The sequence below is a fragment of the Melanerpes formicivorus genome, unplaced genomic scaffold (genome assembly GCF_026170545.1).
Source record: "Melanerpes formicivorus ecotype bairdi unplaced genomic scaffold, bMelFor1.0.p_v2 SCAF_120, whole genome shotgun sequence".
NCBI lineage: Eukaryota > Metazoa > Chordata > Aves > Piciformes > Picidae > Melanerpes > Melanerpes formicivorus.
In genome coordinates, this window is record NW_027142472.1 from 869,240 (window position 1) to 880,871 (window position 11,632).

Genomic DNA, 11,632 nt, shown 5'->3' on the forward strand with positions numbered 1-11,632 from the left:
CTCCACAGAGCCTTAAACATCCGTTTGAGCTCTTTGAACATTCCAGTGTCCAACACATAGTAATTAGGGTTATTCTGAATATATTAAACAGTACCTAGTGATGCTTTTATTTTTATTGAATGGAGACTAAAACAAACCCTACAAATTTGATTGTAAATAGCCTCCAGGTGATATATGAAGACCTGTGGCTTTTCAGGGAACTCCTTCCATATATATGGGACCTGGCTGATTATTAGCATGGCATCATCCCAGAGCAGTCATATGGCTTCTTAAAGATGCAGCAAAACTCTCAAGCCCTTGGCTAATTTTAAGCACTCAAGCAGATATATTTATGCCACAGCCAGCCATAAATGCAGGTCCTTTAAGTGCTTCTATTGAATCAAGGCCTGCATGTGTTTACATCAGTTTCCCGATTTTTGTGTAAGAAGGAAATGGACCAAGCAAAATATGGAAAGCCTTGCAGCCAGAAAACACAGAAATCACATTCTGGTCTGCAGAAAACTCTCTAGCAATCAAAAGGGTGGAACAGATTATTACTGATATTTTGTCTAGCTATTGTATGTAAAGAGGATTATGTAATGAATAAAAGATAAATGCTTTCAGTTAAAAAGAAAAAGGAAGAAAAAAAGATTTACATGAAATTGGAACCTTATTACCATATGAAAGTTATCAGTTCATACACTCCATACCGAATGTGCTTGAAGCATGATTGTCTCCAAGACTTAAAAATACCTGATCACACCGAAGGAAAAGCATTTATAATTTAAATTAACATAATCAGTGCTTGTACCTGTAAGTAGTCAATTTTGCTTTTAAGTAATTTTAATTATTAAACAGAGTGAAGCTTACATTCAAGGAGGTTTCTATAAAAACAATGGAGACAAATAAGATTATATGCTACATTAGAGTCAAGAAAGATTAAGTGTCATTTCATGATTAGCTTTCTTTATGGCTAGCAATCTTCAAAGAAAATAGGGGAACCTTCTCCCCATGAGTGACCATCTTTATTGTTAGTGTGCTGATTTTTCATTCTTTCTCATTTCATAGTTTTGGTCTGGTTGTGTTAGCTTGAATATCACAACGATTTGAACCAATAATGAAATGAGCAAACACAGCGGTGAGGATTTGAGATGAGAAAGAAATAAGACTTCATAGCAGCCAGCGTAATAGAAGTTCCACTGCAATCAATAGGCCTTCACACATGGAGTAACTCTGCTGGAACAGGACTCTAAATAACCCTATAATAATGCATTTGGTTAGAGTCAAATGAGCACCTGTAAACTGATATACTGAGGCTGAAGGCAGTTTTCCAATAAAAATGTAGAAGGCTATTGGGTTTGTATTCCATAGCTTATTCAAGAAGAGATTTAAACTAAATGGTATAGGAACCTTATGGATGACTGTAATTGCTGGATTTTTCAGAAGACCCTTGTTAACTTAACATCTTTTTCTTACTCTAGTCTATGGAACAGTTGGAATAATATATTCACAGGCCCATGATATGTCAGGGAAGAGCCAGTATACTTAAATTCTGCAATATGCACGTGCTGAGTAGAGCAGATTAAGCCATTCATTCTATACAACTGCTTTGGGGTTTACTCAGTTTTCCTGTTTGTGAATTATCCATGACCTGCTAATGATTTTATTTTTTTATGTGAATGCATGTGTCTTACAGAGTTCATCAAATAATCTTACAATCGCATTAGGCTTGTAGAAATTTTGCAAGTGCTCCTCTGAGTATAATTTGCAGAAAGAGATATTTATGTTGGTTACCCAAGTCACATGGAAGTGTATCTAGCCTTTTATTTGTTGACCTAATATATGCAAACAGGACCACTGGACGAATGAGATCTTTATAAACAGGGTATTGGTGAGGATGAAAAGCAAGCACATTGAACCTTAAAGCCTTTACAGTCTGTTGTTTTCTTTCTGTTGAAGGGGCTTCATATGTTGCAGAATACTTCCTGCACTAGAAGCTCTTTCCTGAACAAGAAGGCATGGCCTAGATTTATAAGAAACCCTCTCAATACCTAGCTCTCCTAAACAACAGCTGCTTTGAATCCTTCCTCACTGAGTGTGGCAAAGCTGTGAAGCAAAATAGACAGTCAGATTTTCCAGAGGTGTTCTTATATATTGTATTAACTTTTACCACTCCTAAGTTATTTTCAATAGGCCATCTCTTGCCCAAATATAGAATTGAAAATATGATAGCTTCGAAGGACTTGAGCTGTCTTTCTCCCTTAAGGTCTCATTGTGCATGTAGTCACATTAAAACTATTTTCTTAATATTTGTAAATATGGTTTTACTGAGGTTTTTTAAGGAAATAATGGCTTAAAGCAGCTCTGTCTATGCATCACTCTTCAATAACTTTTGAACATAGCCAGCAATTTCAGTAAGATTAGAAAGAATGGAATTCAAAGAGAAAAGAATTTACCAACTCCAATGTAGGGAAGCTTGGTAGCACTGATGTGTTATATCCTGTGTGGCAGAAGCCAGCTTGCTGCCTTGTGCGTGGTTTCGTGTGATGACTGAGAGTTGGAATTTATTGTGGTGTTCTGAGAAGGCCCTGAGGGCAGTGAGCTGTATCAGACTAGGCTTCATTAGTTCTGTGGTTGATGGAGGGTTTTTTTTTTTTGCTTTATTTTAAAATTAAGCTCAACATGCTGAAGTGTCCATCTGAATACAGGAACAAAGAAGAAAATACATTCTATTGCATGCTTTGTTTTAAGAGCTAATACTTATTAAAATGACTGTTCTCCCAGTTGTGATTTCAAGTAAAGTGCGAAGTAAATACTTTGGCTAGAGAAAGATGACTCTAGAGGTCCAGAGAAACATGGCATACTTGAAAGATAGGGCTCAGATACCTGAAAATATCCTCCCTGCTGATGGTTGTCCTTTACTACTCCACTCCTCATGTGATGTTTTAATATGGAATATTTCCAGGGGCCATTCTTTACCTTCTTGCACTAGAAGGTAATGAGGTTAGGAAAGTTATTTTTCAGGTCTATTCAAGAAATTAAAAGAAAGACAGAAACTAACCTATGCATTTATTCACCCAGACAAATTGTTAATTTAAACAGAATTAAGTAATCCATTTAAGACTGGATAACCATCATTCAGAAAATGAGACCTCTGCACAGAAAGAGAGAGCAGTGGGGAATGAAGACTATGGGCTTATGAAACAATCACTTCTGACTTCTGTCCCCTCTCTATGTGAATTCCAGTGGTTTAAATGTGTATGAAAGTCTCAATTCAATCTTAACTTTTTGGAAGGGTCATTTATTCTCAAAGACCAACACATTTCTGCAGCAGCATTTTCTTTCTCAGCAGTGTAAGGGCAAGAATGAAATCCTGTACAATACAGCGCACACAAATCCTTCCCAATGAGAGCAGCTGGAACACTTCCTGCAAAGAAAGAGAATATATTACATAAGGAAAAGTTATAGGGGGTGGAAAAATGAAACAACTGTTTTAAATGTATTTAGAAGTTTGTTATGGCTTTTAAAAGGAGGTGATAGTTAAGGAACATAAAGAAATGCTAACTACTCAGAAATACCTTAGGAAAAACAACCAGTAATAGGGTTCTCTAGGAGTTTTATTTCTAAAAGATTAATTTTCAGAAGCAGAGTCTCTTACAAAAAAAGATACTTGAAAACATTATTGGGTTACATTTAACAGGATGGCATGTCTTCAAATCCTTCTCTGATGCAGGCATTAGGAAAAAAGAATATTAGATGACAATACCAACATCTTCTTTAGTGATTTAATAAATAAAGTCATGGGGAACAGTTGCTTTATGCGTTTGACTCTTGAAAAATGGTGAAATAGTTTTACTAGGGTGGAAGTGTATGATGTTTGGTGATATCATATCCATGTCATCACAGAGGTAGGCAGAGGATTTTTCTATTAAAATAGAAAAGATAAAGTTGAAATATGAAGGGTTCTTTCTTCACTACACTCAGGGATAAGCCATAATTATGCCACCAACTTGAGGTATGTCAAATGGTAATGCATGTCTATTTATATGGTTCCAGTATAGCCATTCTTGGATTCCAGGATCTAAAGGAGATGAAAGATAACCTGGAATATGATCTTTATCTGAATGCTGGGAAACCTTGTGCTTTCCCAAGTGTTTATGGAAGCTTTATAGTTTACTTAGACTTCATAATCCAAGGGAAAGAGTGATAAACATAAACAACCTAAGTTTAATCCATTTGTGGGTCTTTCTCTTGGTATTTGCTTGCTTTATCACATATTGGCTTAGAGAATGCATGGCATTATTCCTGTATTAAATGAATGAAAATCATTCTGCTGTTTCTCTTGACCACCTGGAATAAACAAAGCCATGTCCTTTTCAGATGAAAGTATCTGCTTCAAGGCAACACAGCAATCCTTAGCAGTCCCCTTTCTTGCCTTCATTATTCTGCCAAACCAGCTTTCTCATGTTTATCCACATATTTATATATATGTCATATATTCTTGACATTGTGATTGCTTGCACTGACTGCTTCCACTGTGGCTACTTCTGATTAAGAATATAAGTATCTACAAGCTATGCGCTGCAAACAGATCCTTGGGTAACTGACTATGATCCTATATGCTTTGCATGGTGAATTAAATGGGTCAAGAGTCACACAATGAGAACAGCAAACTGCTTAACTAATAAGTAGGAAAGAACAAATACATTATGTTCCTGAAATCCCACCCTCTTACTCTTTATCACACTATTGAGCGCTTTATGCATGCATCTCCATTTGTGCCACCTCCGCTCTAGGGAAATATTTCCTAGTGGTAAAGGCCTCTAACCAGCTTCTCTAAGCAGTGACTGTGTATCTGTTTCTAAAACAGAGCTGGGCAGGAGCGATAGTCATAGCGCAGCTGCTTGCTTCATGCATCTTCTCTTTATCACCAGGAAAGTGATATGAATCATAAAGTAAACTGAGTGGGGCTCCAATTTCAACGTGAATCTTAACTTTGCCCTTGAAGCTGATCCACTACATAGAAAAGGGTTCAATAATCACAAGAAAAGAGATAGCGAAAGTGAGACCGTGACTCACATTGCTTAAGCGTGCTGCCGAACGAGGGCTATCAGCATCTCCCTCCCCTCTGCTTACAGCAGCATTCGTGCAATTTACATTCAACAGTTCGTGGCTACAAGACATAAACAGCTTAGAGAAGAGGGCCTGAGATATTGAATGAAAGGCTACTGAATGCTGTTTTCACCATCTCTGCATTTTAGGACAAAGGGGAAACTGCTTATATCACTTGACATTAGCACCTTACTATAAGTATTTAATTTAATCAGCAAAATTATATAGCCTGGCTTCTCCAGCTGTCAGCAGAGACAGTCTCTTTCTGAACTCAATTCAGGGCCTTTTTGTTTTTAGTTTTGAATAGCCTTTTTCACTGAATGCTAGAGGAGCTTTCCCACATAATTTGTTTGCCAAAGTAGCTACCTACAGACCCTGTACTGGATTTGGTCACTTGCAGGCACAAGTGGGATTATTTGCATACTGGTTTGCCTTAAAATTCTCAGTGAGGCACTTCTGGGTGTGGAAAACATCTGCCAGTTTAGGAAACAGCATTAATGTGTACAAGACCATAATTTGGAACTCTGACATGGAATATACCCCTGTGTTAGGTACCTTCAAATTAGGCAGGTGCTGAGTTGGGGATTTCAGGACAGTTGCTTTGGATTTGATTTTTCTGCATCAATTGCATAGTGGGGGCCCTAGCTTGCTGGAGCTCAGTTTGTGTGTTCTCAGTTTTAGCTTAGCAATCCAAATTTTAAGGTGAGAAAACCTGTTTGAGAACAGTAAATGTCCTTTTATTTCCTTACCTATTGTTTAGTGGCTGCTGTTACAGATGTACCTTTTTGTGGCATTCTTCACTTCCTGGTCATGCCCTGGGAGGTTAAGAGATGAAGTTGCTGAATTCTATGTGGTATTCTATGCTGTTTATTCCAAGATTTTTTGTCTTCTGCATGTGAGGGGAAAAAAAAGATGTTAATTTGAGCCTTGCTAAGAAACTGAGATAAATGAGTGTGTCAAACACAAAAGGACAAAATTAATAGGGAAAGACATTGGATTTTCAAGGTTCTCAGAGGGCATTAAAACAGAAGTGAAAAATAATAAAATTATAAGAAGTACTCAAGAATATCTTTAAATATTCACTAGGTGCTAAAAGTGAATGACACATGCACAATACTTCCTCTTATGGCAGTAACCTGAAATGACCACCTTCTGTCTCTGTAAGCCTTTAGAGTTCTCTTCCCCTTTGCAGCTCCTTTGATACTTTGACAGAAGAATCAGCACCTGTGGCTGCTCACAGTGTGGCTTGGTAGCTGTAGGTTCCCCATCAGCCTGTGATCTGTTTTTCAAGAAGTGGCATTTGTTCCTCTGAATGGCATCCTGCTGGTGTTTGCTCAAATCTCTAGGCTGGCTGCTGGTTATTCTGTAAGTCTGGAGCTCTCCTGGTGGTTTGATGGAGACTCAGGTTGGTAACAACTATGCTTTTACTCCCTCTTCATTCACCTGTGGCTCTTAGGGTCATACTTGCTTGAATGGAGTCTGGTTGTAATGTCGCTCAGCAGGTTATACCCACGTGGCATTGAATTAATATTTGAAAAAGGTTAAGAGATTGGGTTCATATGCATCATAGCATTTTATGCTAGCAGACTGATAACTTGCTTCACCTCTTTGCTGGATCCCTCAAGTTGAATGCTCCATCACATGCTTTCTACTTGGAAGTAGAGAGTGGTGATAGAGACACCCAGGAAAGAAAAATAGCTGCTTCCTTCCCAGATAACGTTCTGAGTGTATAAGACACAGGATCAACTGTGCTTAAAATGAAGTTGCAAAACTCAAGGGCAAAGAACACAACCACAGTGAAACAATAGTTCTTTCCCTGTATGCCCTGCCCCAGTTGTGTGGGACTTTACTGCAGGAAGGAGCATTTCATATACAGAAAGCAGGAATTTTGGTTGTTGAAGATACAGTGTAGTTGGAGGGGAGATGTTTAAATAATGCTTTGAATGGAAACTTAAAATTTGGCTTAAATGTGTCTTGTAGTATGTCCTTTCAGTCCTTAAATCATCCCTCATGTAGATTATAAGGGAAGACTTTTATCTTGTGTAGAGAAGTTGCATCTCTTCAGTTGTGTTTTCAGCTAACTTTTGAAAGCCAGCTACGGGAGAATCATTTGGATGGATTGTGACACACGCCTCCAAACAAGAGGTTTGGGGGTTTTGCTTATTAGTAGGCATTCAGGAAAGAATAAGATCCTTTGCATATAGAAAAGCTGCAGATCTCAGTAGACATTAATAGAATGGGCCTCACCCTAAAATAGTATTTTTCTCATTACAAATTTATAAAAACAGATTGTCTATGGTGTTCTCAGTGACCCTTGTTCTCATTGCTTTCTCTGTCCCCTGCCAGCTTGCAGAACCACAGATTAGCCCAAAATAAATTGCAACTCCTTTCCTGACCTTCAGTAAGAGCATAACATGAATTCTGTGTGCAGACAACAAAAACCCCACGATATTTGGGGCTGTTGACAAACATTTAGTAAAGCAACTTGTAAATACCTCCATTTCCTTCTCCTCAACTTCTGCTCCTGTCAAAACTTCGTGATTCTTTCTCCATCGAGCAGGAGAAGTAACAAAATTTTCACCAATAATGTATCCAACAAAGTAAGGTTGCTTGACATTGGGTTTATATTTTCCATAGAGGAGCGCGGCTACAAGTTGAGGATTAGTCATTTAAGCTTTCTAAAGGCAATTTAAATTGCAAATGTAAACTATCAGAAGGAAACACCTGTAAGTATTAAATCAGGCAACTACTGATTTTCAACCAAATCAATAATTTGTAACAGGACAATGTGTTTGTACCATCCAATCACAACAAATAAGGACTATCTTCTTATTATCATAAAAGCAATAAAAAAGACTTGCACAGAACTCTTTAACTAATTCCTCTTTCATTCTGCACCATAAAGATAACAAAGTGTGGTGTTCTCTTAGAACATACTGTTTCACTCTCCATGTTTTTCATCACTATAGTCTGGAGTATATTGTTTTTTAATTTGCTGATGGAAACCATCAATTAGAATTAGCTTGAGTGGTGTGGGAGGATAATGACAATAGATATGAAGGGAACAGAAGAGTATGTAGCATAAATTAATAATGCATTTATTGTGCATCTCATTAACTTGGTGCAGGGCTTATTCTGTGAGTAAATAACTTACAGTTGTATCAAAAGCTGGGGGAGTAGGAGGTTTTGCTTAGAGAACCATCTAATTATAGTCACTCATCTTAGAATGACGGACTCCTTTGATACAAATCTGATTAAAAGAAATAATATTTTTCCAAATGCCAACGTTTTATGTACAGCTACAGTCTGTGCAAATAGTTTCTGACACCTGTGTCATTTACAGAGTCCAAGACTCATAAAACTTTCTGTTAAAAAGAAATAAAATTAAAAATCTTAGAGGAACAGCCTTATACATCACATAACTTAAAAATACTTTCCATTTTGGAATTTAATAAGCCTGTATATCATGTACTTGTAACCATTTGCAACTGAGGGAAAAATATCCCTTGTTATGCATCACAAGCTAATGAAATTTACTGTGCTAAGGTTTTGATTATGCTGGTTTTGTGCTTCTCAAATCAAGACAGTTATGATAAAAGCTCTGGTACCTTCAGCTTTAACTAGAAATTGTCATCAGGATAAAGAGGGATCCAGGCTTCAAGCTATTATCACTGGCAGTAATGAAGAGTTGTTGCTTATCCCAGACTGAAAATATCCAGAGTCTCAAGTGTTTGAGTTTTAGAATAAAACCTTTATTTAGAATAAACCAAACCAGGTTGGAAGAGACCTTCAAGATCATCGTGTCCAACCCATCAACCAATCCAACCCACCCAAACAGCTAACCCATGGCACCAAGCACCCCATCAAGTCTCCTCCTGAACACCTCCAATGACGGTGACTCCACCACCTCCTTGGGCAGCCCATTCCAATGGGCAATCACTCTCTCTCTGTAGAACTTCTTCCTAACATCCAACCTGAACCTCCCCTGGCGCAGCCTGAGACTGTGTCCTCTTGTTCTGGTACTGGCTGCCTGGGAGAAGAGACCATCATCAGCCTGTCTACAACCTCCCTTCAGGTAGTTGTAGAGAGTGATAAGGTCACCCCTGAGTCTCCTCTTTTCTCTTCTCCTCTTCTCCTTTTCTTTGTGGACACACAGACAAATCCTGAGTACTTAACTGAATAGGACAGTTAGGAAGGAGATGTAGATCTTTTCATAGTGCTGGGTGCAAACAGATGACTCTTTCCATGTGCAGATATTTAATGTACAGTAAATGTATAGTTAGGCTTATTAGTCATTATGTATGTTTCTGTTTTGAGGCTTGATAAGGACAATGAAATAGATTCTGGGATGGGCTTTTGGCACAGAAATGGCCTTATTTAACCAATGGAAAAGGTGTTAACTAGGTACAGTTTGTTTTGTGAATCACTCATACTGGGCTGCTTTGAATTCACTAATGTATAGTGATGTTTCTTAATCTCCTGAAACAGGTAGAAAAAATACTTTAAGTTGTGTAATTAAGTCAGCCAGAATGAATTAATCCAATCAGATCAACGTAGAGCCCCTCCTGCCATCCATTGTACAAGAGGTACGTGATTTCTAATTAATGTTTAAAGTGCAGTTCACTTGTACTTGATATTTAATTTATAGCTATAAGCAAAGTATGTAATCTAACAGTAACATGAATCTGCCTCCTTGAAGTTATGGGAAGCAGGAAATACAAACACAAAAGTTGCTTTGTTCTCTTGTATAATAAAAAATAAATATTTCACTCTCCTATTTGTTTCACCTTTAACTAAATGAAAATTTTATGCAAGGTAAGAGCAGCAGAGTAATTGGGACAGTAACATCCTTTAAGTCGTAAACTGCAAAACATAAAGTCTGCAATATGTGAGAATTAGTGTCAGGCTGGCAGTTTCTGAGCATGGCTTTTGAAATCTGACTGTTATACCAGAGCTCTGATTCAGTGATGAAGAAAATGATCTTCTCATGGTTGAGAGTCATTTAATCAGGACTGTAAAATTTGGGTCCAGCTTACCCAAATATAGTCTGCAGTTTGTAAAGCCAGCTACCACATTTCTTAACTACAATAATACGTAAAAAAAACCAACTCAAAAATCTTCATGGCCTATTTGGATACATACAGAGTGTAATTATTTTAATAAAAGCAGTAGAATGGAACCAGTTTAGAAATGTATGCTATATTTGTTCCTCTTGTGGGAAGGAAAAGAAACATACCTCTGAAATGCCCTCTCTGGACATTTAGAGGGAACAAAATGCAGGTTTGGATCACATGAATTAAACCTGAGCATGTAGCATTTCCCCCTCTTATCAGGAGACGTATTCAGCAGTGCTGACTCTGTGGTTGGAGTATGAAGGATCTTGAAGCACTCTGTATAAATTTTTATTGTGTCTTGAAGTACTTCTGAGCTTATAGTTTTATCTCACAAACTGTGCTGTATATATCTCAATGAAGAGTTTTGCTCTTACTGGATTTCTTGGTGACAGAAGGGATATACTGCTTTGTGCTTTTTGTGCTGGGTATGCCCTGAATGCTAGGTCTCGGAAGAAAGATGTAAGCTTTATTTTACTTCATCCCTGTTGTGGCTTCTCTGAGTATCTTGTCAGCCTCACCACTTTAGAGAGCCTGCTTGATCTAGGAATCAGTGGTATGACTAGCCTTTTAGAAAGAGTATTAAGCAGGGGCTTTGTTCTTAATGACCCATATGTAAAGTTCTCTGTGAATTGTCAGGTGTAGCTGTGGGAAGGAACTGTAAAAGTGCAGGAACTAAAGTTTTAGCTATGTAACCCAACCTTGCAAATTTTTTGAGGTCTTTTTTTCAGGAAGTCAAATTTAGGGGAAGGAGGGGGAAAAAAACAACAAAACACAACAAAAAACAACCAGCAAAATAAAAAAACAACCCAGCCTGTAAATGTCGAGTTTTAAACTTAAAATCTGTGAAATATGAAAGGAATTCTATTTTGATAAGAGGCTGTGTAGAAGAAAGAGAATGTATAATGAGAGCTGTGCTTCAAGTGGCAGGCTTGGGTTCAGTGTCTTTCAAGGAATGACAGGCAGCACTGACTTCTTATTTATTGACAGAGGAAGCTGGTGACCATTAGTGATGCTTTTTCTCCAAGTGAAGCAGCTTTGGTTTAATCATTAATAAAGCTGAGCTAAATGTCTAGCAGTGCAAGATGATAGCTTTAGTTTTGAGCCTGGACACATGCTAACTTGAGCAAATGGCTACAAGTTGAAAGAAAGCAGGGGGGGAGGAGGAGTGGAGAAGCAGCAGATACATTAGAACACTAATCATCATCTTCAGTGAATAGGTATAATTACCTGCAGATGTTCAGATGCTTCACCACAAGTTTGAAGGCAGTGGAAAAAGATACCAATCCCATACCAGCAGGTTTCTGTCACAGAATACTGATACAATTTGTTTCCTCTTGAGACTGAAGAAACATAATCATGCAGGGAACTCTCCTTTGTGCAGGCAAATGACACTGGTGTAAAGAGAATAAAATGGGTCAAAGTATGTG